Below are 25,198 nucleotides of genomic sequence, written 5' to 3'. Positions count from 1 at the left end.
GGGTTAATGTTGTGAAATTATAAAAATTTGGGCAAAAAATATGAAATTATCTATAATGGGTCGAAAATATATACTTTTTATAAAAATAAACTCAAAAATGATATTTATGACAAAAGTGAGTTAAAATATTATTTTTACAAAAACTAGCCTTAAATACGAGTTTTGTCCAAAAAGGGGCCTAAAATGTTATTTTTACAAAAAAGTTGACTTTAAATGTAAATTTTTGTCTTAATAGGCCAAGAATGTCATTTTTACAAAAGGTGGGCCTTTTATGTCATTTTGGTAAATAAATGAGCTAAAACTAGCAATATAATAACAAACGGGCTAATTATGGCATTTTCATGATTATTGGGCCTTGGTAACCCATTTATATGCTTGATAGGTCCTGAATACTCTTTATATGTTTATTAGGCCGCATTGACCCATTAACATGCTCGACGGACCTTGGATACTCTTTGTGTGCTATTTGCGCCTGTAGATACCTTACATGTGAAATGGGCCTTAGTTGTCCTTTTACATATATTTTGGGCCTGGAAATGACTTACATGTTTAATGAGCCTTAGTTGTTCACTTACATGGTTAATTGGGTCTAGAATGTGTTTTATATGTTTCTCTTCGCGTAAATTCGATTAAGGATCTATTGAGACGTGTCGGTTGACACATATTGAGTGTACGATTGTAGCCTGTAGTTATAACCAAAGTCTCTTGGAGGGAGAGCGGGAATTTGCCTATAGATCTATACGGGGATGACACCCCACACCTGAGCTGTTCGCTATAGTTAGACTAAACCAGTCTAGGGCGACGAAAACCTTATTCTATTTTCCGTTGGTGTCCATAAACGGCAAGACAGACGAAATTGTCATTATCTAGTATGATTATAACGACTCACTTAGAGGAATTAACATTATGAAATTTACGGGAGACAATCCTCTTTTCTCTTTGGATTACTCGGGGACATACTCGCGCCAGTACTCGACCTCGGGGGTTGACATACCAACATTCTCTTTTACAGGCAACATAGGGTTGTCTAGGGCATTCTCTTTACATTCTCTTCATTCACACTATTAAACAATAACACACATGCATTAATACTAGATCGGACACAAACATTTTTATGTTGACCTTTTTAAATTAGCTTGTATTCTCAGGAAACCGTTGAAGCAGATTGAGCGGAACAAACTAATGGATATTTTGTTATATATTGTTTCATCATACTTTAACTATTTTGGCATGTAATATTCAAACACAATACTCGATGTAAACAATGTATGTTGTTATATTACATGTGTGATGATGATTATGTTATGATTCAATTATATACTATGTGATGATACTACAAGGATGAAGTCATGTATAATCCCCCAGACGTTTCCGACGTCTAGTTCGGGGGTGTGACACGTTTGGAGGACAGAATTGTTGTCGGTTTCGGAGAAATGTTGTTGTAGGGCAACATATTGCGAGATATGGTTATGATGATACACCATTAGAAGACTACACTGTATCCTGTAGATTGTGTAACAATCGATCTGGCCAGTGACGATGATGCGGCGAAGGTGCTGCAGCAGTCTTTGCTTTCTACCAATCAGAAGGGAGAGAAGGCACAAATTTCGGCGGAGAGAAGAAAGTTGTTGAAGGAAGCATCGAAGAAGAAAGCCGTCTGGAGGAGAACGAGGGTTAGGGTTGTGTGAAAGAGATCATTTTGCAAAATTATAATCGATTAGGATACAATTGAATTATAATTTTTTGTTTCCAATATTGCCTTTGTCGAGTTTAATTAAGATACCCCCACCTCTTTAGTTTTCTACTTATTTACAAAAACACCACCTTGCATCTTAGCCCTTTTTTTTTTGATCTAATGGTCCACTTTTAGTTCTCGGGTTCTTAGAAAATACCGATTTAATTTATATTTTTAAAATAAAATAAGAGTAATCTTTTTAAAAGATGTTGCGGAATTTGTCCCTAAAACAAAAAATGATAAAAATTTATCAAAACATTTCTTAAAGAAATATTTATTTTCATTATATATCAAAACCTCGGGATGTCATGTTCCGATACAGATCAAAAGCATAATCAGTACATTATAAGCCTTAAAACAGTTATTTACAACTACTGGCCGATAATCCAAAAATCTCGTATCTTCATCCGACTATGCTCGAGGTCCACTACCTGTAATATAAAAAGCTGAGTGGGTCAGGCTTGGGAGCCTGGCGAGCATATAGGGTTTTCAACCCACAAATAATAATAAATTTATTAGATTTATCAACCAAAAATAAATTTATTAATTTGATCAACCAACAATAACACTGATTACCCATTCCCGTTATCCTCACTTTACGTCCTAAACACCTATCATAAGGGACCTAGTCTAAGGATTTTCATCAGGGTGAAAACACTGCTTTAGGGATTCCTCAACAATTTATGTTAAATAAGGCAACCATGAGGGGGATGGAGTACACCAACAAACATATAGTTCACCAACACCTACAGGTTGCGAACCTGCTAGCGTTCCACTGGACTGTCTATAAAGGTCCGTGGTAGTCATCTATACTCCGCTAGATGACTACAACATCATCAACAACAACAAAATCGAGGCCTCTCATCATTTTAACACACATCAACTATATCATCTATCCATGTTTTACCCAACATATTTGTAGATAAAAATACATATACAATTTAAAACTTGTATAAAACATTTATTCAACACCCATCTCAAATAAACAAACAATATAATTACACATAGCACGTATTTTATAGAAAATACTTCATATCTATGTGTAAGATGAAATTGACTATACACTCACTTGTTAAGATGATAATCGGGCAGCACCTCGTCTCTTAAAATAATCTTTTCAGATGAAATCGTGGTGATTTCTCAAAAAACCGAGCTTCACATGGACAGAGTTTTGGCTCGAAAACTCTTTTTCTCGGGATCTTTGGGGCTCTGGAACTTGCTTCGGGTGCTAGGATGATACACTAGGCTTCGGGGGTATTTCTTGCAACTTAGGAGAGAGTATAAGGGTGAGAGATGTGAAGAAAGTAAACAAAAATCGGGCAACCTTGAGTTCTATTTATAGTAGCTAATCATCGGGGTTACGATGGGCATACTGTGAGGCGGCCCAGTACGTCACCACCTCGTTCATGATTATCTCTCATAAAACCCACCAGCCCGCATTCCAGAATCATCCCTCAGCTCCATAAAGAAGGTCGATTGCCTATATAAAGTATGTACAAAGAAGTCGGATATCTTTATGTTATTCCCAAATCAAAAGTGAAACAAAGAGGTTGTGTTTTTTAGAATTGATTTTTATCACACAGGTTTCAGTATGGCTTTCATCTAGTCATCAATTACAAGCATCCAATTCTCCTGTTTACTTGCCTTTTCTAAGCTTATTAGGTCATAATCAGAGAAAAGAGCAAAATATGCACATTCATCAAAATTAATCGGTTGTTAAAGATTTTCTATGCTCTACTAGTTCGTTCGATTTGATTCCGAGATTATGCAAGATTCAAACAGAAGATATCTCTCAGGTGTCCTTCGTAGAAATCAGGTCTGACGTGCTGACTGTTCATATCTTTCCTCTGTTTTTTCGTATTCTTTTTGGGAGAATTCGAATCCGATTTTCACTTGTTCTGATACTGATTCTTTGATAGTGTTATCATCTTCTATAATGACAATCGATTTTCTTGCTTTGTTCATGTGGACGTTACCTAGGTTGAACAAAGCTAAAGCGGACATTTCTTGGAATTTTGATCCAGCTATGTCGAAAAGGTTCTAGGAGCTTTTTGTTGTGATTGTATCTTCCATTGCTTCTGAATAAATCTCCATTCCGAGTTCATGAAGATCTAAATAGAGATTTGTATCAAATCCCACATGGCTCTTGAAGAGTCTTGAGAACTGGACAATCTACTCCTCTTTGGAATTCGTCATTCCTTCTGATTTTCCCTCGGAAACAATGGGAAGTTGTTCATTTTGGAAGAGATTGTATGTTGGTTCTTTATATGGAGTAACTTCCACTAGGTAGAGTTTAAATGTAACTTGAGGATCACTTGAAGTTTCTACAGATCTCAGCTCAGGCGTTGATGGTGATTAGATCTCCTTTTCGATATTTGTATTTGATGAGAGAGAGAGAAAGAGGCCCAAATTAGATAATTATTTTATTTTTCATTTAAATTAAGTAGAAAAGGCATAAAAAAATATATCATAAGGGCATAATAGTCTTTTCAGTTTACCGAGGGACCAAAAACGGAAAGAAACTAGCTCAACAGGACCACCAATCCAAAAAAGTCGTGGTTTGAACTAAAACCCCAAAAATTTACATACCACATGGACCATTTTTGCAATTTTATCTTTATTATATAAGGGAGTGGAGTCTAAGCAATCCTCTAAACGAAAAGTGGGCTTCTCCTATTAAAACTTGGGTCCCTTTTACTTTTCACTCGGTACAAGTTATATATATATATATATATATATATATATATATATATATATATATATATATATATATATATATATATATATATATATATATATATATATATATATATATATATATATATATATATATATAAAACCGTTGATTTTTTCTGGTTGGACTAGACCTGTTTTAAGTTAAACCGTCGATTTTTTCCTATTTATTTACGTGCGGTTTTAAAACCATAACACCTTAGTCTATTATTTTGATTTTTTTTTTAATTTTACATATATAAAAAAGGTTATATAGTAAAAATGAATAAAAGGTATATTCTCTTGAAGTATATACTGAAATTAATTGCCAAAAATGAAAATGAACATACATAAAAAAATGTTGAAGTCTCTACTATTACAATCATAAAAGCAGAAAGACACATTCACTCAAACTCAAAAACAGAAGCACGGAATGTCCTAACATATACATATACAAACCACACATGTATACAATGTCACAGACAAATACATACACACATATATACATATTGTATACATGTATTATTTGAGACGAAATAATTTTATCATTTCAAACAGAATAAGTTTATCACTTTAGACAGAAGACAAAAGAAGATTATCATTTGAAACAAAAGAAGTCTATCACTTCAAACAGAAGAAGTAAGAAATAAAATGTTATAGACACACTTGAAGTTATAACAGATAGAAGAAGTAAGAGAACCTGAATTCGTGTCACGAAATACAATGCAATGAAGCAGTCAACCCGATTCCAAATCAATGATCCAATCGTCCCAAAACCCAAACTGTCGAATTGTGTTGTGAGAGTTAGAAATGAAGAACATATATTAAATTTATAGGTGGAATAGTCTATTATAATATAGAAAATGATGTATTTTTGGATATTGATAATCATTCCAAAATTAATCAAATTAAAATCTTACCATGAATACTAACATTGACAAATATACATGAAAATTTAAAAATGAATATAATAGCTGTCAAAATTCATACAAAAAATATTTAAAATCATACAAACATAACAAATATACTCAAAAAAATTTAAAATGAATATAATAATTGTCAAAATTCCTACCAAAAATATTTCAAATCATATGAAACTTAATCATATTATTGTTATTATCATAAAAATTGGCAAATTGACCAAAGAAAGTCAACACTGTCGTTTTTTTTCCAAAAATAATTATATATTGTGTTATAAGACTTTCATATCGTTATAAAGTTTTTTTTTTCATTTTTAACTCATCTAAATGAAAAAAAAGAATAACCGAAATTCTCAAATTTACCAAAAAGTCTAAAACAATCATTTCTTGTATATTTACTTAACCATGAACCTTAACAGAGGGTAAAAAAGTCAATAAACCAGATAAACATCAATTTTTATTGCATTTTGTGATATTCTTACTTTGTTCAGGGGTGTCATACTTCTTTTTCATGCCATCTGCATCAAACAAGTGCATGTTACTTGTAACTCTTGCTTCTCTAGTTTCAGGAGTTGCTTCTCAAGCACTCGTTTATACGCCTGTAACACGTATCACAAAATGCTATGTAAATAATGCTGACATGTCGTGTCACATAAAATTTAAAGTTTGTAACATAAAAAATTATAAACCTTTTGGCAATATTTCTGTAAACGTTCTTTCAGCTTCAGTTGTTGATCCACTTTAGGCTGATCAAGGAGAGACTTTGATTTGAATCCATCAACGGCAACAACTATGGATTGAATTTGCCTCTTCAAATTATAGTAATCACTAATACCCAAATTTAAAATCAATAAATAGATGCTAGTAAATTAAGCTATAATAGAGGGGTAAATCCGTAAATAATGTACCTTCTATTTGTTGTTTATGTCTCTCCATGCCACTTCCATTCAAGTTTCCTAAGACAAGTTTTCCCAGGGTGATTGAAATCACATGCAATGCACACCTCATCTGTAACTATTGATGGTGGCTAAGATGACATATCAGTATTTGTTAGGTAAAATATCAGCTTTTTTAAATGGTAAATTGTGAGTAATAGGCTAGCAAACTGTCCTTTATTTAAATTTCTAAAAATTTGATTGATGTGTATACTTGAAGTCTGTTTGTTAATATAATATTGGGATACATAGCAGCAACATCAAAATGATAAATAAGAGGATATTCTTCATGTGTAGGTTCATCTCTTAACGATCCACGCTGCACATATAAATGTTTCATAGAGACTTTAATTGACCAATAAAATACAAGACTATTAACTGATTATTAACATTTAACATCACCTTTTCTGTAATAACATCCTTTACTTCATCGTAATTTGAGACTGTTTCAACATTCTTCTTCTGGGGCAGCCAACAACAGTAACACAGGGAATACAACAGGCCCTTCACCAAGCTCCCCAACATCAACTCACACACCATGGGCAGGAACTAATGATGGAATAACAACAACTACTACCAGTCTCCACCATCTACCCAAAACCATCGTCATGTATGCTTCTTCTGATCAGGGAACAACTGTCGTTGCCTCCTCAACAAATCAGCTTGATGACATTGAACATTTTGGGGATGTTTCCATGGATAATAATGTGGAATCCTTTTTGCAACACGAAGGAGGAGATGAAAGACAAGTTTATGGTGCAATGACACAACACAAGACAAAGGTCTTATTCTTCTAAGGGTTTTTCCTTTGGGGAAGTTAGTTGTATACGGACAAGAAAAAAGGTCTTGTGTTGTCATTTTTCTTCATATGGGAAGTTGCTAGCTAGTGTTGGCCATGAAAAAAGGCAGTTCTATGGAAAATGGATACCCTACACCTACAAACAGAGACCACCCCTGAAGAACATCAGTTCTTAATTACTGATATTCGTTTCAGACCAAATTCCACCCAGTTTAGAACCACTTCCCTTGATCAATTTGTACGAATATGGGATGCATCTAATCCAAGCTATAGTCTACATGCACACACTGGAAATACCTCACATGTTATATCCCTAAAAGCTCGTTAGGTTCAAATAGAAACCCTAGAAACATAAGATTGGAGACAGTACAGTACAAAAACGTATTGTATCAACGAAGTAAATGGAAACTCAACAACATAGCGATGGAAACGATGCCATAGAGAGCAGCAAGAGCATGAAAAATTCGATCCTTCCAAATAGGGGAAGTGTTTAATACATCCTAGAAATTGTATGCATCTTTGAGGTTGTACATCGTCACCGAAGCTTCAGATGGGCCCATCGTGGCCCCTTCCATTGCTGGAAATTTGGTTGCAGATGATGAACTAACGGCCGACCGGAGAGATCTTCGAGAATAAGAACTAAAAGCTCCAAACCCGAATGAAATTTACTTGTTGTTCCCCCAAATCGTTGATCGTGGTTGATCGTGGCGACGAGATAGGGTTAGGGCTACTTGTGTGTGACATAAAAGGTGGACTTCCAGGGCATCGATTGCATCTTTGGTGGAGACAGGTGGTGGTGCGCTGCTTGTGTGTGATGTTGTCGGAGTCAGGGAAGAACACCTAACGTCGTGAGGGTGAAGAGATAAACAGAGACGGATGAGAATTGGTTTAATGGTGGCTTGTTGTGTGTTTAAGAGATTAGGGTAAGGTAATACCGTGTGTGTTTATGTTTAGGAAATTAGGGTAAGGTAATACCGTGTAATATATATATGATGTGGTTATAAGCTTAATATTATTATTATTGTACATGAGGTAATATCTATTGTATCTCTTAATTTTCAAGAAAGAGGCAAAATACATATATATCTTTAGTATCTTATAAAATAAATCCTACTATTTCTAAAAATAGATTGAATATAATAATATTATTTTTTTAAGATGTTCAAATCATTAAGCTAATAGTACAAGTAGTCATCAACAAAATAATATTAAATTTTAATATGTGTTTTGAATCCTTATATTTCTCAACAAATTCTATCACTTTCTCTGAATTTCGGATAATTCAAAATTTGAAACCATCAGAAAATACATGTTGATTCAAATATCTCTCCTGCATATGGCTCTTTTTAACAGGTTTTATTTTAATCTTTACTTGTAATTGATTTCATCATTTTTTAACTTTTTGTATTTTTATCTTATAAATATATTGGGTGAAGGCTTTATTATATCAGGTTTGTTCCTAAAAAAGGTTTTTACTATGTTTCTTTAATGTGTTGGCTTTGCAGGTTCAAAAAACTCAACCAAGAGGGCCAGTTAGAGCATTGTATTATCATTAGTTTGTATATTTTGGCATCTTACTTTTGCAATAAAGAACGGTTAAACACAAGATTTGACATGATTAAGGTAGTTTGTATATTTTTCATCTTGTTTAGTCTAAAAATGAAACCTTTTTCATCATTGGTCTTTATATTATCAAGTTTCATCACATGGACTTCCTGATTACGGTGATTATTGTCCTTATTATAAGGTTCTATATAGATTTTGTTCAATATTTTAAGGTTTCGAGAACCTAAATCAATATGAGTCCTTGAATTACATACCATCTTTGAAAATGTTTTAATTTATGACCAAACTTGGTTTAAAATCACAATGAAAAAGTTGACACCTGAGTATTTTGACTTTCTCAAATGCCTATTTATCGACTTTTGAATCACAACACCTGATATTCTAAAGGTTTATTTTTATAAACTATTATTTATATATTTTAGCATTTTACTTAGTAGGACATTAAATTAATAAAGGAATTAAGGAAAACGAAAAAAAAAAGATGACGATAAACAGTACAAGTGGTTTGGGTATGTATAAATGGAAGTAATAACCATTTAGGGGGTGTTTGGCAAAAAAAACTTATTGCTTATTAGTTTATTAACTTATAAGTTAATAAGTAAGTGTAGGGTAACTTATGAAAAAAATGACGTATTAGAGGTTCCCCACCGGAATAAGTTATTTTAATCCAAACATTTTTTTAACTTATAGTGATGTGGAACCTATTAAGTTGTTTTAAAAAAGCTTAGCCAAACACCCCCTTAATATGGTATGGTAATGCTCTTGAAAAATAGATGTCATTTAATATTCATTTCTCGAAGTGAACGCAAAATGGTTTTAACTCTAAAGAGATCAAATTATTCGTCGTCCGCCGCTTTGCGCGGGTAGACGGCTAGTATATATATACGGAAGGGTTATATGGAAAATAAACAATTAGGGCAACACATGTTGGAACCAATGAAAGAATGATAACACATCATTTTGGAATAACTACATAAATAACTTCCATAGTAGATTGTTTATGAATAAAGAAATGGACACGTGTTACTTGATCATTGGTTCCAACATATATTGCCCTAATTGTTCATTTTCCATAGAACTCATTCATATATATATATATAATATGAAACTTATTTTAGAGAATGTTATTGGTGAACCATATGATGATGACATTCTAAAAAAATTAGAATATTTTAGTCGTTCGGGAAAAATTGACGAATACGATGGTCTTTTTTAGAAGAAAAAAAAAAGAAAAAAAAACTTTTATATTACCGAAAGATTAGCTACAACCCGAGAGTAAATGAGAAAAATAAAGAAAATATAAAAAGTTTTGAAAAAAAAAAGTTGGACTTAAACAAAAAAAACCCGAATATCAGATATTTTTTAGCTATTGTAATTTTACATAATTAAGTAACTAAACCATGGTCCATGGACTTATTTTATTTCTCTAGATAAAGCCGTGAATTGCATGGAATAAATGACTGTGGTCTGATTTATTAAAAGCTATTAAAATGGAGGGACTGAAGATGTAAGTAGTGTATTTCGGACTTTGAACCACTGCTCTGATTGATTACTCTCTTATCTACGTAACTTACGTCACACAGCGATCACATCTTTTTTTTTTTTTTTTTTGAAACTTTCAACCCACGCGTTGTTGTCCGTTTGTTCATGCCACACTCTCTTTTTAGCACGTGCTGTCCCGCTGGATCCTTATCGGTGTAAAACGAGGTTTTCCCTGGTGAACTACGAAACACATAAAAATGTCCATATAATAATTTAGAAGAAATATATATATAATTGAGATGCATATTTTGAGAAGAAAAAAAAGTTTGCGAGCTATAATTTTAAATATATTATTATTTATATAGTAAATCACAATTTAGCTCTTTGAGGTTATTAAGTGTTGTTTGTTTTTTCTAAAAAAATATTTGTATTTTGCGGACGACATCTGTATATCTCTGCAGTAGAAGAGGTGGATCAAATGTTTATAGTCTGAAAAAGATTATTTGTTTTTTAATATTTGCGGGCTGCTGTAATAAACAAAAAATTAACTAAATTGATATTTTTTTAAAAAAACTTAAAAGAGTTTTTTCAATAATTTTATGATTTTGTTATATATAATTAACAAATATAGATCAATTTTTATGTATTATTATATAAAAAGCGACAATAAAATGGTAAAAATTAACATATATATTTGATAAAACAACAAACTATGGTCATACAGTTATAATTAAACATTGTAATTAGGGATAAAAGAATTTAATACACAAAATACATTTAAATAAACTTTTATTTTAAATGTAACTTTTCAACATTTTCATTTTATTTTTCAATTAAATCAATTAAAAATTGACCATAAATATTTTTTACCCTAGAAATAAATGATATTGCATTAAATAATGTTTTATAAAAATTGTCACAAAAATATAAATCAATAGTATGGTTTTTTTTTTTTTTTTTTTTTTTTTTTTTTTTTTTTTTTTTTTTTTCATATGTATATAAACAACTCTAATAACTTTTATTGTAATTAAATCATAAATTTGTCTCAAATGTCATGATTGTGTCGTTGAACTTATTTCTTTAAGTATTGTAACTTTTTTTTTTCTAAATTGTTTATTATAAATAAAATTAAAATAAATTAAAGTTAAAAAAAAAATAAAGATTTATGTGTTTTTTTAGGCTAAAAGATGTTTGAAGACTCTGGTCGACATATGTATCAAGAAAATGATGCACATATCTTTTTAGGCCTACAGTCTTCAAAAAAACAAACAGTCTACAAACCTTAATGTTTGTGCATGGTCTGCATGGCGCAGACAAAAGAGACCAAGAAGATCTGCAGATAAAAAACAAACAACACCTTAGTCTTTATCGCTGACAACGTTTTATAATCCACCACGATAAGTTTTTGACAAAACTGCAAAAATGGTCCCTATGATATGCATTTTTTTATGAGCTTTGGTCAAAACCTCGATTTTTTTGGATTGAGGACCTTTTGAGCTAATTTTTTTTATTTGTCCCTCATAAAACTAAAAAGATTTTTGTAAGGAATCAGAGAAATGACCTCCTTCCATCATTCCCGTGACATGGAAAAGCATCTTAATGGGTTCGCTTGTTGCCAGTTGAAGCAGCCGCTGGTGACGAAAAAGTAGTGGCAGAGTGCTACAATGGCTAATATTGAGAAACCAGAGGTTGATGGATCAGATTGGTAGGTAGAGTTTTGTTGAGTCTTGATTGATTGATGATAATCCGTTTGGATTAAAACTGGAATTTAAGTTTTTGAGGAATGGGTTTTGCAAGATCTTTGAAGGAACAGTTGCCCTAATTTGAAGGTGTTATATGGGTAGGGTGGGGGGATGAAATTAAAGATGGGTCAGCTGTATGAACTAAAAAAAGTCAACATCATTAAGAAAAGGAGTTGAATTACATGAAGCAATAAATAAGTGGGGATTTTGTCAAGAGATACATGGTTGCTTCAATATGGAGATCGTAAAACATGGAGGGGTTGACTCAATGACAATGTGCTACATGGGGTTGACTATTTAGAGAGAGAGAGAGAGAGAGAGAGAGAGAGAAAGAGAGATGGATGTATCCTCTCTTGTTTTTTAATTTTTAATTAATAAAATATAAAAATAATTATTAAAAATTGTAAAAATAAAAATAAAATACATTTTACTCTTTTAAGTTTTATGAGTGACCAAAACCAAAAGAACTAGCTGAAAAGGTGTAACATTCATAAAATTCTTAAAAATTTTAAACTTTTAAACAAACCCAAAAATCATCATTGATTACAAATTGTTTTCAAAATAAGTTCAACATCAGAAAAATCCCAAAATCGTGAAACAAAACATGAGGAGGTGCACGATCACGCCTTCGCCTTCCTAAGATCCTCTGAAGTACCTGAAACATAATAAAAAATTGTAAGCCTAGATCTTAATGAGTGCCCCTAAAATACCGGTACATAACAAATAGCACGAATATGACAACAACATGCAATGGGTCCACACCTAACAGACTGGATTACCACTGACCCCACAACATAAGTTTGGCTTGCCCCATGGGCCCATAGCTTATGTCTGGCTTGCTCCCGGGCCTGATCAGTCCTCGGATTGAATACCACTAAGCCCTCAGTACGAGTCTGGCATGCCCTTCCCGAAACTTAGCTCGTATATGGAATGCTCATGAGCCCTTAGTATGAGTGTGGCATGCCCTCCCTGGCCCTCAGCTCATATCTGATATGCTCCAGGTTTTGTTGGCTATAACACGGAGCAGTACAACATCAACCCAGCCCACACAATATGTCGTAACAGTTAATAACATATTCAGATAAATAGACAGTATCACAGGTAGTCCTACAGATCTACCAGACTAGCATATCAAGTCTAGCATGCATAATATGACAACCCGATATTTCAACTCTTTGTAATGACCTAAAAGAGTCAAGTATTGTAACCACTTTTGAGTTAATAAAATTTACTTTGATAATAAAGTGTCCAAAAAGTTTCTATTTAAATTTCCTTCTATGTTTAAATGTCATTAAACCATGATCGTACGTAAAAAGAATGCCCAAATCCGGCTTCGTATGTAACAGCCCGGAATTCCAGGTATTGTTATGTTTATGATTTTGGGTGTTTTAAGAGGGGACTCGGTGAGTTGGAGCTCAGACTCGCCGAGTAGGATCGCGGATCTGGTCGCAGGTTCGCGACTGGACTCGGCGAGTCCGGATATGGACTCGGCGAGTCCGCGCTGTTTAGCGAAACCCTAACCGTCCAGGTTTGGGACATATATAAGGGGCCTTATGGCCGTCATTGTTCATCCTAGTCCTTTGAGAGAAACCCTAATTCGATTGTGAGCATATGGAGCAAGGTAGAAGACCATTATTGATCTTGGAAGTGTTATTTTGCAAGGAGGAGGAGGCTTGGTTAAGGGAACAACAAGAGAAGCCACATTCTGAGGATTGGGGACACAGAGCAACGTTATTCAGGTAATATCTTCGAGTTGCATTCTTCTATGTTGATGTGTATATGGATTTAGGGTTTATTGAACCCTTTTGTGGCTAGATTGAGTGTTTCCTTAGTCCCCTAAGCGATTGGAACCCTATATTGGGACCCTTGGAAGTCCAGAATGTCACATGCCTGAGCATTTCGGGAATGAATGGAGGTTTTGGATTGGAATCCTTATGCCTTAGGTCAAAACGTAAATTATGAGTCATGGGGTGTATTATGAGCACCGAAATGAGGACTTTACGTGATGAACTAGTCTAGGAAGGCCAGACCTATGAATTGTCGGAGCAGATCTGACCTTAGAAAGCAGTTTGAGCGGTTGCATGGCATGGACTCGCCGAGTCCGATGAACAGACTCGGCGAGTAGCTTGAAGATTAACTGGGACTCGCCGAGTTGTTCTTCAGACTCGGCGAGTTGAGTCGGGGTGGCCCCGCGATTCTTCCAGGAGGAACTCGTCGAGTCAAGGGGGGATACTCGACGTGTAGAAAGGGAATCTTAGAGAATTGGTGAGGACGTCTAGACTCGCCGAGTCGCCCTAGCACTCGCCGAGTCCGGTCAAGTTGACCGTTGACCGTTAACCTGAGTTGACCTATGTTTGACTTCTTAGGGATAGTCAAGCTTAGAAGATAAAAGTGTTAATAAGAGATGTATGATGTTATAGGGAGATTGTAGCTCGGCGGATCGAGCACGAGTGACTTCGGGATTTGCTAGCTTTCGATATTCACGAGGTGAGTCTTCTCACTATACCGCACCCGGAAGGGTTTGACTGTGTGACCGGAAGGTCAGATATGATATGTGATATATGTGTTATATGTGATAAGTTAATTATTATGCGTGCTATGTATGTTTATGTGGGCCGGAAGGCATTATGATATGGGCCGGAAGGCGTGTAATGTGGACCGTAAGGTTGGCGTGGGTAGGACCGGAAGGTTTACCCAGCAGGGACGGAAGTCCCCTGATACACATGGACCGGAAGGTCAGGGCCTGGAAAGGCGTATGTGCGTAAGTTGTATTTTGGGGAACTCACTAAGCATTTATGCTTACAGTCGTTGTGTATGTGTTTCAGGTACTAGCGAGGACCGTGGGAAGGCGCCGGCGTGATCTGTACACACTGATAGATGTTTTTCTGATCTTGGGATTTATATGATTTGTATTCTGACATGACACTTGGAATGTTTATGCCTTGTTTTGAATGAAAATACTTTATTTTGAAATGAAAAAATTGTTTGAAAATTTACGTTGTTACAAATTGGTATCAGAGCCTTGGTTTGAGGGATTCGGGTGCACCTTCGGGCGTAACTGAACTCAAACCGAGGATTTGAGGAAAACTTTTAAAATAAAGACATAAACTTTTGTAAATGATTTTGTGGTAAACAAGAAAGAAGCAGTGTGTACGATCAGTCAGCGCCCGAACGGTAAAGATCCCCAAAATACCTTACAATGTTATGTTAAAAGATAAGATATGATGTGAACTGTTATGTATGCTAGAAGACTAGGTATTCATGATAGGACTAGAGTGGCCTGATTTGTGATGCCTTAGTCTAGGGAAGCTTGCCGATATGAGAAGCCTTGAGAGCGTGCAGATAGATAGTTCATATCAAAAGTAGAGTACTCACTATCCGGGGTTTGGGGAGGAAGATTTGGGATGAATGCTGATGCGGTGTGGTCGGTAGTATTGGGCCCGTACTACCGAAGACACCGGGTCAGTGGGAGACCCAAGTAAGAATCCCTGGATATCGGAGACTGAGTAGGGTTGCGTTATCGAGTGCGATTATACTCGATGGAGTCTCTGATAGTTTTATGTTGTATTTTAGAGACATCATGGTTAGACCACGCCACGGAACGAGTACGAGCGGTGTGAGTGACGAGGAGATTCGTCAGATGATTCATGAGGAGGTAGCTGCAGCGATCCGGGCTGAGATTTCGGAGATGTTTGGGTCTATTAAGACCACCTTGATGGAGACTTTTGACGAGCGGTACGCCGCATTGACTGAGGCTGCAGCCACTGCAGCTACCGCAACTGTGGCCGCTGCCAGGCCAAGGGGGTGACTCGTTGCTGTTTCGGGAGTTCAGCAACACGAAGCCACCTGAGTTTGATGGGACGCAGGATCCGATTGCTGCGATGAGGTGGATCGCTGATATTGAGGGGTGCTTCTACACTTGTTCATGTCCGGAGCATCTGAGGGTACGGTTCGCTTTGAACCAGCTCCGTCTGGGAGCGAAGGATTGGTGGAAGTTCGTGACGTCGAACTTCACTTTGGCAGAGATTTCAACAGTGACATGGGAGAGGTTTACCGCTATGTTCAGAGACGAGTACGTTCCCCCGGTGGAGAGGGAACGATTGGTTCAGGAGTTCTTGACCCTCAAGCAGGGTACTGATTCGGTTGCGGTGATCACACGGAAGTTTCATGAGAGGGCGATGTTCTGCCCCGAGCTGGTGTCCACAGAGCAGGCTCGGATGAGGCGGTACTTGGGTGTTTTGAGGAGGGATATCCGGGAGTTTGTGTCAAACTCCACCTATCATACCTTTGCTGAGCTTCAGGCGAATGCCAGGAAGCGCGAGATCGAGTTGGAGACCCAGGCCAGGGAGGAGGCTGAGTCTCAGCGGGTGGACCGGCGGCCGGCTCAGTCTCAGCCGGCAGCCAAGCGGACTAAGTCCGCCGATTCGAGGACGGGAGGTCCGAAGGGCCGCACTTGTGGAAAGTGCGGCAAGGGTCATGAGGGGACATGTCGATCTGGTGCTTGCTACAAGTGTGGCAAGGAGGGGCACATCGCTAGGGATTGCCCCAAGGGGTTTATGGTTTGCTTTCATTGCAACCAGACAGGCCATTGGAAGGCCGAGTGCCCTCAGCTTCTTCAGGGATCTGCACCTACTGCCAGGGCTACTGAGACTCGACCGGTGAAGGTCGAGGCCCCGAGGGCTCGTGGGAGAGCCTTTCAGCTGACTGCGGAGGAGGTCCGCGTTGCGCCCGATGTTGTGGCAGGTATGCTTTATCTCATGTATTTATTTTGATGTCGAGATGTTATGCTTATGTTAGGATATGCGTAGGTACTTTCCTTATGAACTCTGTGCCTGCTTTAGTGTTATTTGACTCGGGTGCGAGTCGGTCCTTTGTATCTTTGGCTTTTAGTCGGCATATCAGCGTTAGTCGTGAGTCGTTGAGTCGGCCTCTGAGAGTTTCTATAGCTGACGAGAGAGTGATTTGTGCCACGGAGGTTCTCCGGGGATGTGTGTTAGAGATTTTCGGGGTTGAGTTTCCGATTGATCTGATTCCTATTGCGATGGGTGATGTCTGTGTCATTGTGGGCATGGACTGGTTGAGCCGATTCGGCGCCGTCATCGACTGTGAGCGTCAGCTGGTGACTATACGAGATCCTAGTGGGGGAGTTCTTTCGGTGTACGGCGAGGGTACCCGTTCGGGATCAGCTTTTTGTTCGGCCGCTAGGGCGAGGCAGTGTCTACAGCAGGGCTGTAAGGGTTTTGTGGCGTATGTGATGGATACGCGGGAGGTTTCCGAGAGACCGAGATCAGTTGAGGAGGTCCCAGTGGTGTGTGAGTTTTCAGATGTTTTCCCCGAGGAGCTGCCGGGAGTACCTCCTGTGAGGCAAGTAGAGTTTGGTATCGATCTGGTTCCGGGGGCCGCGCCTATCGCTAAGGTGCCTTATCGTCTTGCACCTCCAGAGATGCAAGAGTTGTCCTCGCAGCTTCAGGAGTTGCTGGGGAAGGGATTCATTCGGCCGAGCAGCTCGCCGTGGGGAGCACCTATTCTGTTCGTCAAGAAGAAAGATGGTTCACACCGGATGTGCATTGATTACCGGGAGTTGAACAAGTTGACGGTCAAGAACCGTTACCCGTTACCGAGGATCGATGATTTATTCGATCAGTTGCAGGGAGCATCTTGGTTTTCCAAGATCGATCTGAGGTCGGGGTACCATCAGTTGAGAGTGCGGGATGAGGACGTCTAGAAGACAACGTTTAGGACGCGATATGGGCATTATGAATTTGTGGTGATGCCTTTCGGGCTCACCAATGCCCCGGCTGTGTTCATGGATCTCATGAACAGGGTATGCAGGCCGATGTTGGATCGGTCAGTGATTGTATTTATCGATGACATTCTAGTGTATTCGAGATCTAAAGAGTAGCATGAGGAGCATTTGAGGGAGGTCCTTGAGGTATTGAGATCGGAGAAGCTTTATGCAAAGTTCTCCAAATGTGATTTCTGGTTGCGGGAGGTCCAGTTCCTAGGACATCTCGTTAACCAGGAAGGGATTCTGGTCGATCCGGCCAAAGTCGAGGCAGTGATGAGCTGGGAGGTGCCGAAGTCACCATCGGAGATCAGGAGCTTCCTTGGGTTGGCAGGGTATTATCGGAGATTTATTAAGGATTTCTCTAAGATCGCAGTGCCGCTCACCAGATTGACCCGGAAGGGTGTTGCATTCTCATGGGGTCCCGAGCAGCAGACCTCCTTTGAGACACTTCGCCAAAGGTTGTGCGAAGCCCCGGTATTAGCTCTCCCGGAAGGGATGGAGGATTTTGTAGTATATTGCGATGCATCGATTTCGGGGCTGGGTGCAGTGTTGATGCAGAGGGGTCATGTGATAGCTTATGCGTCGAGGCAGCTGAAGCCTCATGAGGCGAGATATCCCACGCATGATTTAGAGTTGGGGGCAGTAGTGTTCGCTCTCAAGATTTGGCGTCACTACTTGTATGGGGTTCGATGTACGATATACACGGACCATAAGAGCTTGAAGTATTTGATGGATCAGCCCAACCTAAATATGCGTCAGAGGAGGTGGTTGGATGTGGTCAAGGATTATGATTGTGAGATCCTGTACCACCCAGGCAAGGCTAATGTGGTAGCCGATGCATTGAGCCGCAGGGCGGAGAGCACTCCACCGCAAGATGTATGTTTGAGATTGACTGTAATAGCTCCAGTATTGGATGTTATTCGTGGGGCACAGGCCGAGGTTGTGCGACCAGAGATGCAGAAGAGAGAGCGGGTCGTTGGTTTGGTTTCAGAGTTCGTTACGAATGGACGAGGGCTTATGACGTTTCAGGGTCGGATTTGGGTACCGTTCGTGGGTGGTACGCGTATTACTTTGATGGAAGAGGCTCATCGGTCGAAGTTTTCAATCCATCCGGGGGCTACGAAGATGTATTTGGATTTGAGGAAAGAGTATTGGTGGCCCTGTATGAAGAAGGACGTCGCATGGTTCGTTGAGAGGTGCTTGACCTGCCGCAGGGTTAAGGCCGAGCACCAGAGACCGCATGGCAAGTTGCAGCCATTGGAGGTTCCCGAATGGAAGTGGGAATAGATCACTATGGATTTCACCACCAAATTGCCGAGGACTGCCAGAGGAGTTGATGCAATTTGGGTGATTGTGGATAGGTTGACGAAGAGCGCTCACTTCCTTGCCATCAGTGAGAGTTCTTCAGCGGAGAAGTTGGCGGAGATATATGTGAGAGAAGTGGTATCTCGGCATGGAGTGCCGATCTCGATTGTTTCAGACCGTGATGTCCGCTTCACTTCCAGATTCTGGAAGAAATTCCATGAGGAGCTGGGTACTAAATTGCATTTTAGTACCGCATATCATCCCCAGACAGACGGCCAGAGCGAGCGAACGATTCAGACGCTGGAGGACATGCTTCGAGCATGTGTGTTAGATTTCGGGGGTAGCTGGGATGCGTATTTACCCTTGGCAGAGTTTTCCTACAACAACAGCCATCATTCAAGCATTGGTATGCCACCCTTTGAGCTGTTGTATGGTAGGAGGTGTCGGACCCCCATTTGCTGGGGAGAGGTGGGACAGAGAGTGATGGGCAGTACAGAGATCGTGCTTCAGACGGCAGAGCAGATTCAGCAGGTTAGACAGAGGTTATTGACCGCCCAGAGCCGACAGAAAAGTTATGCAGACAGACGCCGGTCCGAGCTTGAGTTTCAGGTCAGCGACTTCGTACTCCTGAAGGTCTCTCCTTGGAAAGGAGTGATTCGATTCAGGAAGAGGGGCAAGTTGGGGCCCCGGTATATTGGACCTTTTCGTGTGATTGCGAGGGTAAGCCGGGTGGCCTACCGTTTGGAGTTGCCAGCGGAATTGAGTCAGATCCACAACACTTTTCATGTGTCGCAATTGAGAAAGTGTATAGCCAATGAGTCGGCAGTGGTTCCATTAGAGGACATTCAGGTGGATGCGAGCCTGAATTATGCCGAGAGACCAGTGGCCATCAGAGATCGGAAGATCAAGGTTCTGAGGAATAAGGAGATACCTCTGGTGTTAGTTCAGTGGCAGCACCGGAAGGGATCGGAAATGACCTGGGAGCCGGAGCGTGAGATGCGGGAGCAGCATCCGGAGCTATTTTCAGAGTAAGACTTCGAGGGCGAAGTCTAGTCCTAGTGGGGGAGAGTTGTAACAGCCCGGAATTCCAGGTATTGTTATATTTATGATTTTGGGTGTTTTAAGAGGGGACTCGGCGAGTTGGAGCTCAGACTCGCCGAGTAGGATCGCGGATCTGGTCGCGGGTTCGCGACTGGACTCGGCGAGTCCGGATATGGACTCGGCGAGTCCGCGCTGTTTAGCGAAACCCTAACCGTCCAGGTTTGGGACATATATAAGGGGCCTTATGGCCGTCATTGTTCATCCTAGTCCTTTGAGAGAAACCCTAATTCGATTGTGAGCATCTGGAGCAAGGTAGAAGACCATTATTGATCTTGGAAGTGTTATTTTGCAAGGAGGAGGAGGCTTGGTTAAGGGAACAACAAGAGAAGCCACATTCTGAGGATTGGGGACACTGAGAAACGTTATTCAGGTAATATCTTCGAGTTGCATTCTTCTATGTCGATGTGTATATGGATTTAGGGTTTATTGAACCCTTTTGTGGCTAGATTGAGTGTTTCCTTAGTCCCCCAAGCGATTGGAACCCTATATTGGGACCCTTGGAAGTCCAGAATGTCCCATGCCTGAGCATTTCGGGAATCAATGGAGGTTTTGGATTGGAATCCTTATGCCTTAGGTCAAAACGTAAATTATGAGTCATGGGGTGTATTATGAGCATCGAAATGAGGACTTTACGTGATGAACCAGTCTAGGAAGGCCAGACCTATGAATTGTCGGAGCAGATCTGACCTTAGAAAGCAGTTTGAGCGGTTGCATGGCATGGACTCGCCGAGTCCGATGAACAGACTCGGCGAGTAGCTTGAAGATTAACTGGGACTCGCCGAGTTGTTCTTCAGACTCGGCGAGTTGAGTCGGGGTGGCCCTGCGATTCTTCCAGGAGGAACTCGTCGAGTCAAGGGGGGATACTCGACGTGTAGAAAGGGAATCTTAGAGAATTGGTGAGGACGTCTAGACTCGCCGAGTCGCCCTAGAACTCGCCGAGTCCGGTCAAGTTGATCGTTGACCGTTGACCTGAGTTGACCTATGTTTGACTTCTTAGGGATAGTCAAGCTTAGAAGATAAAAGTGTTAATAAGAGATGTATGATGTTATAGGGAGATTGTAGCTCGGCGGATCGAGCACGAGTGACTTCGGGATTTGCTAGCTTTCGATATTCGCGAGGTGAGTCTTCTCACTATACCGCACCCGGAAGGGTTTGACTGTGTGACCGGAAGGTCGGATATGATATGTGATATATGTGTTATATGTGATAAGTTAATTATTATGCATGCTATGTATGTTTATGTGGGCCGGAAGGCATTATGATATGGGCCGGAAGGCGTGTAATGTGGACCGTAAGGTTGGCGTGTGTAGGACCGGAAGGTTTACCCAGCAGGGACGGAAGTCCCCTGATACACATGGACCGGAAGGTCAGGGCCTGGAAAGGCGTATGTGCGTAAGTTGTATTTTGGGGAACTCACTAAGCATTTATGCTTACAGTCGTTGTGTATGTGTTTCAGGTACTAGCGAGGACCGTGGGAAGGCGCCGGCGTGATCTGTACACACTAATAGATGTTTTTCTGATCTTGGGATTTATATGATTTGTATTCTGACATGACACTTGGAATGTTTATGCCTTGTTTTGAATGAAAATACTTTATTTTGAAATGAAAATTTTGTTTGAAAATTTACGTTGTTACATCGTATATTGAAGTTAAGATTTTTCCAAGTTCGGCTTAGCAATAGACAACTAAAACCTCGAATCGGAGATCGAGCGACTTTTGGCCGGAATGACCTAAACGAGAATCGAAGGTGTCGACAATGGTATTTCCGCGGTAAAAAGTCTGGCAAAAACCGACGTCAGATAAAGAAGTTATGAATTTTTAAAGAAATTCCTTAATCACGATATTTTATAAATAAATAATAAAAATAATTTCGGAGTTTGCCAACGGAATCTAAACGAAAGTTGTAGAGCGTAGTCTCACCTACGTGTGGATATAAAGACCATCGAAAACGGAGTTCGTATGAAGAAGATATGAATTTTTGAAGTTTATTAAATAAATTATATATAAAAATAAATAAAAAATCCGGTAATATCCGAAGAAGGAGTCAGCGTCCTCATCCGAATTACGCGCTGCGTAACCCAGTACGCCCCGCGTACCCGAGGGCCTTGGTCTCGGACCGTCCACGTCGCCCCTATGCGAAGCTACCCCCTTTCCGTCCCATCCGAAGCCGAGGCAGTCGAGGACTCGGTCATGCATGACGTACGCGTACGTGCTGCGTACGAGCGTACGCCCCGCGTACCGAGGCTTCTCAGACCCCCTATAAATAGAATGCGAGGGTTTCTGGAAAAATTGCTCATTTCTTCTCATTTCTTTTGCGTTTTGCCTCGTTTTCCGTGCCCGTTCAAACCCGAAGCCCTGGTCATTTTGCTCAAGTCCCGAAGGTCGACTTTACTCCCGAGATTTCCGAGAATCCCGAGAAAAATCCGTTTCCCGAGACGAAACTCTGCCCGGTTTTCCATCTCGCTATCTTCAAACTTTCAAGTGAGTTCATACCCCTAATCAATATTTTAAATGATTTTAAATGCTTTAATGGGGGGGGGGGGGGTACAAGTAGAAACAAACATGTTATTGAATCATTGATATGTATTTTATAACCATGTTTGTCATTTAACAGATTTCACATGCTACAAAATGTGATGCATGAAATGATTTTACATCTTTCATTTAGTTTCCCACACCCTTGAGTAGTAAGATTGTATAAACCTACATGATCAACCAGTTATATTACAGTAAATTATCATAGGGATAATTTGAAGATATCAAACATTATTTCTATTACAAGGAATCACACAAGAGTCAGTTCATTCATGAGTCTATACTAGTACATTTCCTGATACATGAGTACTTACAGATGCTTACCTGATACATGAATGTGTTCACATATACTTACCTGTTACATGGACACACATACATGAATGCCATACAGGAACACTTTTACATAGGTGCATTATCCTGTATTCACTTACCTGGATACTTGTACTTAGGACTACGAGGATGATTTATTAGTACTTACTGTGTAAATTGTCTTTCCTATCTCGGTTCAATGGGATAGCTAGGCGGGACTTACCATTCCGAACCCCACTGATTAGCACCAGTGGTCGATGACCATCTACGGAGGTGTAAGGTTACTATTTATATTAGGTAGATCGATTGGGACTAACCCTTCCACCCACCTGCTGCTGCTACAGAGGACAATTGGACAATCTTCGGATGTTCATTAGGTTATACATTTCGCTTAATGCGATGCTGTGTTGGTCCTAGTACCCAGTGACAACACTTACAGTAGTACATTTTCCTGTTTACTTTATTTTGTGATACATTCACATAAACGATGAGTTAGACTAAGCACTTTTAGTACTAGTCACTACAAAGGAAAAACTATCATTTTACAAATAGAACATTCGGGTCTTGGTAGAAGACTACACTTCATACTTACAAAACATTCGGGTCTTGGTAGAAGAGTACACTTCAGACGTACAGAACATTCGGGTCTTGGTAGAAGACTACATTTCATACTTATAGAAAATAAGGGTTTTTCTAGGGATTTCATACTTACCTCAACACTTTCATTTAAAGGTTTTCATGGCCTTCATAACAGATTTTCACAAACAAGGCAATGACACTATTATACTTATGAATTCACCAGCTTTAAAGCTGATACTCGCTTTCAAAATAACTTGTATTCTCAGGTCATCAGTAGACAGGTACGGAGGCCAGGTTTTGAGAAGACGGAGCAGACAAGTCTCGTCTTTTATTTTGATTGTATATTTTTGGTGTCTTATTACAATGAAAGAACACACATGTATTAAACTTTACTTATAATGCAATGGATGATGTTGTTGCTTGTTTATTATATTACGCTGTTGTGATACTGTACATGACGTCGTCCACCCCTGAATGTTTCCGCCGTTCGTGGTTTTGGGGTGTGACAGATTGGTATCAGAGCATTGTTTATAGTGAATATAGTATATCAACCCATAAAAGATATACTAACTATAAATACAACGGGATTAAAACACTCTGTCTCAGAGTTATGCTTTTAAATAATAAAATATTTAACAAAGTATACGTGCCTGCATTCATACTAAAATCAGTGTCACAACGACAAGAACAAAAGTATTACGATTGTTGAATATCACAAGTAAGCCTGAGGATATATGGTCAGTCTTAGGAATGGCATAGCCTGATCAACTATGCTGGTCCGAGGAGTGATTAGAATATGCCCAAGAATGGTTGTGATATGGCAACAAGTCTAAAAACTTACCAACACAACCATAAAGAAACATCATATGGGTATTTGGTCTTACTATAAGTACCTTAGTTAGTCGTCTATTTTAATTATTCCTTCTGTTGTTGGACTATGGGGATTAGTCCATGAGACACATTCATTAATCATTTATACTTATCCATGTCGTCATCTTTTAAACGTATAGTTAAAGATGCCGCCACACAGAAGTACAAGACGTAACCCAAACAACGAAGCACCGATACCACCACCTGTACCCCTTCAACCACCAAATCCTTTCGATGCCACTATGTTCCAGGCAGCTTTCACAGCAGCAGTTGTAGCTGCTGTGTCAGCAATCAACGCTCCTGCCCCTAGTGGATCAGGAACAGGTGCACCACCCTCGAACCATGAGGAAAGCCATGGACACCCTCGGGAGTGCACCTACAAGGACTTCACTAACGCCAAACCCTGCAGCTTCAATGGAACTGGGGGTGTTATGGTGTTGAGACAATGGATTGAGAAGATGGAATCTGTCTTCGAGATCTGCGGATGCCAAGAAGGCAACAAGGTCAAGTTCGCAACTTGTACCTTCTCTGACCGAGCACTAACAGGGTGGAACAGCCATGTTAACTATCTAACTTTGGTGTTGGCGTATTCCATCGGCTGAGAAAAGTTGAAAGACATGCTGATGAAAGAATACTGTCCTCGAGGTGAAATACAAAAACTCGAGCAAGAATTCTGGGGTCTACAAATGGTTGGATCTGACATCACTACCTACACAAATAGGTTCTGTGATTTGGCAAACTTATGCCCGGATATGGTTGCTCTCCAGAGCAAAAAGATCGAGAGATATATCTGGGGACTGTCGCCCCAGATCCAGTCAA

The 25,198-nt window shown here is 39.4% G+C and overlaps 1 long non-coding RNA gene across 4 annotated transcripts; it reads right to left on the bottom strand.

Moving 5' to 3' along the window:
* Window positions 1–2,049: 2,049 nt before the first annotated feature.
* LOC111917690 (uncharacterized) lies at window positions 2,050–8,059 on the bottom strand. Of its 4 annotated transcripts, XR_008225324.1 has the most exons (7): window positions 6,705–8,059; window positions 6,276–6,621; window positions 6,057–6,195; window positions 5,850–5,966; window positions 5,148–5,229; window positions 2,805–3,215; window positions 2,152–2,166 (listed from the first exon to the last, which is right to left on the bottom strand). It is a non-coding gene; the product is annotated as an uncharacterized LOC111917690 (long non-coding RNA). The 4 variants fall into 4 exon arrangements; XR_008225322.1 differs by lacking the exon at window positions 2,805–3,215 and having other exon boundaries at window positions 2,050–2,166; window positions 6,705–8,057; XR_008225323.1 differs by lacking the exons at window positions 2,152–2,166; window positions 2,805–3,215 and adding an exon at window positions 3,273–4,099 and having other exon boundaries at window positions 6,705–8,057.
* Window positions 8,060–25,198: the final 17,139 nt, after the last annotated feature.

Source organism: Lactuca sativa, chromosome 8, assembly GCF_002870075.4.
Source record: "Lactuca sativa cultivar Salinas chromosome 8, Lsat_Salinas_v11, whole genome shotgun sequence".
Classification (NCBI taxonomy): domain Eukaryota; kingdom Viridiplantae; phylum Streptophyta; class Magnoliopsida; order Asterales; family Asteraceae; genus Lactuca; species Lactuca sativa.
This window is presented reverse-complemented; position numbering and strand designations above follow the sequence as displayed.